We start from the raw sequence: 4530 nt of genomic DNA, 5'->3' as shown, positions 1-4530 counted from the left end.
TGGAGCGAGGAAGCTGCAAGAAGCCTTTCCGGGCCTGGGCTCTGAATGGGAAGGAATGACTGCATTTACCGTAGCAGTCCAATTTCAATCGCTCCTTTTGGGATTTTGGGGGCATACACATCCCCTCTTTGCTTTCTCTTTAGGATGTGTAGGGCTGCATAAAAACCGCCATTGCCACATGTGTTTTTCCACAATGTCAGATGTAGCAGGATTGTTTCCAAAATGCAGAATGAAATTTGGGAGAATTGAGCTGGACTGCCAACTATTCTGCTAATGTTAGTGGCAATGCAAGTGCCTGTGTCCAGCTCGGTGGAGACCAGAGGACACCCAGGGGAACCTGGGGGAGTTGTAAGGACACTGTCTTGGTGCAAATTATGTAGAAATAAACACATTCAAAGGCATCTGCATAAGCTGTGCTCCTGCTCTGGGATCCATTCTGTCTCTAGCTCCAAAACTGACAGAATGTACTTCATCTGTGGGAAGGCGAGGGAGGCATGGCTGTGAGAAGAGGGACAGGGGACATATGAGGTCTGGCGACCCTGTCTTGGGTCCAGACAATGAAAGGGACCTTGCCTCATGCCTTCTCACCTGCTCTCCATTCAAAGAAACTTAATTTCATATATATGTGTATACACACACACACACACACACACACACAGAGGCAGGTGGGGAACAAGAACCCTGGAGCAGTCCGCTGTCCCTGGTGTAGCACTGGCAGAACGCGTCGTTGGAACAGGGCTGTCCAAGGGTGAATGGAGTTGAATGCCAAGTGAAGGAGATGCAGGGCAAGTTGTTGGAGCTGTTTATTACCGAATGGAAAAAAATTGAGAAAAATTATCAATCAGGGGAAAGTTATTTTGCTGCTCTTTAAGGTCATTTCAATTCTCCTGCAAGACTTCTAATACTTGACTTGGCTTTTGATGACATAGAAAAGGCCGCACTGAAGTTTTTGTGGGTTCATTTGCCGTGCCTGGCCTCTCTGAAATCCCTTTCTCACTGGAATACTGCCTAAACTGCTGGGAAAAGCTGTGTGTCCATGGTGACTATTCAGCCTTAAAAAAGAAGGAAATCCTGTCATTTGCGACGGACAATGTGGATGGATCTGGAGGACATTATGCTAAGTGAAATAAACCAGGCACAGACAGACAAACACGGCGTGAGCTCACACGTGTGCAGAGTGTCGAAAGTCGAGCTCACAAAAGCAGAGAGTAGAACGGTGGGTCCCAGGGTCTGGGGGTGGAAGGGGGCAATGAAAGACGTTGGTTAAAGGCTACAACATGTCAGCTAGACATGAGGAATAAGTCCAAGTGACCATAGTAAATAACCATGTACTATATTTTTGAAAATTGCTAAGAGAATAGGTTTTAAGTGTTTTCACTACAAAAAACAATAGAGAATGCATATGATAAATAGCTCGATTTAGCCACTCTCCAATGTGTACATACATCCAAACATCACCCTGTACACTGTAAATATGTACGATTTTTACTCATCGATTTAAGTAAATAAATAAGCTTTTAAAGAAAAGGAATGGGAGGTGACAACACAGAAAGCAACTTCCTGCGGCCCTTCCTTGTGCCTTCACGGATGGGTGGCTTCTCCGATAAGCAGTTCAGGGCAGCAGGCGGCAACGCTCCTGGCCCTCACCGCTGGCATCCGCTTCCTAGGCTGGGGAGGGCAGCAGGAGGTTCAGGGGCTTTTGTGTATCACAGGACACCAGGGGCTGCTGGCACAAAGAACCAGCTGCTGGGACAACCTGGGCCTCTGGCTTCTGGCATCCTGGAGGCAGGTGAGGACACTGGCCCCCAGTGATCCAGGGAACCCCTGTGGTGTGGGGCTGGCCGGAGCACCTGCTCCTAATCCAGATGTGATCTGGAGCATGTAGGGAGGGACCTGCCCTTTCATTAGCTGCTTTTCCACGGTGAAGGGCGCTCCGCAGGTGGACTCCATACCCCTTGTCTCTGCTAAATCTGAACCTGATCTCTGTCCCTTGATCTTTGTGCCTCCTGAAAGCTCGATATGTGCTAATTCTGACTTTGTGCTAGTAACCCTGTGATTTCCTCATAAGGTGTGATTTCCATGTACGTAAACACCCTGTGTTCAGGGGACAGGGGAAAGAAATCCAACTTTAGCTAAAGTTAAAGAAACAGTACATTTGCACATAACGGCGCACTATCCCACGCCCCCTGACTCTCCTGGCTCAGCTGACTCCTGCATGGCTTGCTGTGTGTCCCAAATCACCCACAGTCCTCCTAATTCTAACCTTACTAGGAGGCAGTAGAGAGTTGATCTGGCAAAATATATTAGCGAGTGTCATTCCCACAGAGGTGGTCCTGGGGACAGCAGTGCCCTGGGAAAGTCATTGCAGGAAGGTCAGCCCTAGCTTGGCACTGCTTCTGGTTCTGCAGGGAGTTTTGGTTCTGCAGGGACTCAGAGCAGGTAAAGCTGTGGTCTTCGCTACAGGCTTCGAGCATTGTGGAAGTTGTGGGTACAGCCTGTGTGGACAGGTAGGCTCCCTCCAGTGTGGAAAAGGGAGGCCAGCCTGAGATGGCCTGCAAGCTTGACTAGCATTGTGCTGTCTCAGAGCACATGGCCTCAGAGGCGAGGGAGAGGCTGGAGCAGAGGTCTTGGCAACCCCCAGAGAGAGCACAGACCCCTGGGCAGCCGGCTCAGCCTGGCTCTCGAGAGGGTGCCTGAGACCACCTCTTTCGTAAACTGTCCTTTCTGTAGCCCAGGTGGCATGCAGATTCATTCACGCATTATCCACCACACGTTGTGAAAGTCCTCAACACTTGGGGAGCATCTGAAGGTACTATTTCCTGCTGATTTAGCAAAGGGGTGGGTTGAGATTAGGAATTTAGCTCCCATGCATTTTAACATAATTTTTAAAAATGAGAAAGCACATCTTGTGTTGTGTCTTAGCCTGAGAGCCAGAGGCTCATTAGACGCTTGTGTCCCCATTGTTCTCACAAAGCAAAAGCTAAACGTGCTCCTGGCAGATGAGGGTGGCAATGGTGCCCGTAGGCAGTGCCTTGCTGGCAGTACACTTGATTCCAGCCAGCAGCCTGGCATATGCTTGGCCTGAGGGTGAGGGGCTGGCCAGGCTCTGGGAGGAGTCTGTGTGCCACATGCCTGGTGGGGGACTATTCTCACAGTGAAATGTGCTTTTCTTCTCCAGCACTGCCTCTCGACAGAGCACGCTCTGCTGGGCAGCAAAGCTGTGGTTCTCTTTGTAAATTCCCTGGACAGTCTGAGATGAAGTCCTCCCTTCGTGTGCCTATTTACCTTCCAGTTAGGGTTGGTGCCAGCAGACCTTTGTTTACCACAGTGTGGCAGTTTTAAAATACGCCCACGCATTCTTTGGCACCCCTCTCATCTAGAAGTGAGGTCTGTCTCCTCCCCTGGAACTTGGGACCACCTTTAGGACTGGTGGATCGACAGTGTCTGACAGAAGTGATGGCACCTGACTCCTGAGCAGGAGTCGTCAGAAGTGATGCAGCTTCCACTTTGCTGCTGGAATGCGAGCATTGGAGCTCTGAATTAACGTGCAACAAGCCCTGCCACCTGGCTGCCATATTGCGAGGAAGCACAAACCAGCCCATGGGGAGAGAGCACATGGAGAGGCCCGAGGCTGCAGGAAGAGACACCTGGCCACACCAGCAGCTCCATCTGACCACACTGCAGACAGCCCTAAGCCAGAGCCACCCAGCCCAGCCTTACTGAAACCGTGAGCAATCATAAAACGATAGCAGTTCTTTTAAGACACTACATTTTGGGGTGATTTGTTACACAGCAACAGATAACTGGTGCTCCCTACAAGTCTTTTCCCACTGCAGGCTGGGAAGCCCCACACTTCCCTGGACGTCCCACAGACACTCAGAGAGATGGCCCAACAGTTCTTGTGCCATTTCCAGCTCTTGGCCCTCAACAAGACTTCAGATTACGGGGCACCAATGCCGAGACCTGGTCTTTTTTACTTACAAATAAATACCTTTTTTAAAATTTACTTTTAATCCCTCCCCTACTGTTAGAGGACTTGCACGTGCCATGGACTCCTCACACAAGAGGTTCGGATGAAATCAAGGACATTGGCAAACTTTAGCAGGGAAGTAGGCAAGAGAAATGAATGCGTCTGAACCTGAGATAAAGTGGATGCTGGCGTTGAGTTAACTTGCAACTCTTGTTTCTCGACAGCTGAGGTGTTTCTTTGTTTTTGTTTTTTTTAAGTGCCAGTTCTTAAGTGTAAAAAAAAAAAAAGGCAGAGCAGTTCTTCAGGAGGGACAAGTTATTTTCCTGGCACTTTTGTTCAGGAAAATTAAGTATTTAAACATAAGGCATAGGAAATAACCTAACATTCGGTGTTTCCACCAGCATTTTTTTTTTTAAGAAGAAAAGTCTTGTTTCAGTGGTGCTTTTTAGTGTCATTGCATAATAAAAGCCTTGGGAAACATGGTTAGTTCTCCTCTGGTCACAGCGTATCTGCTGGCAGCTGGAAGGAGCCCAGGAAACCTGAGAGACAGAGTCTGCCAC

This window comes from Galeopterus variegatus, unplaced genomic scaffold, assembly GCF_000696425.1.
Source record: "Galeopterus variegatus unplaced genomic scaffold, G_variegatus-3.0.2 Scaffold564, whole genome shotgun sequence".
NCBI lineage: Eukaryota > Metazoa > Chordata > Mammalia > Dermoptera > Cynocephalidae > Galeopterus > Galeopterus variegatus.
This window is presented reverse-complemented; position numbering follows the sequence as displayed.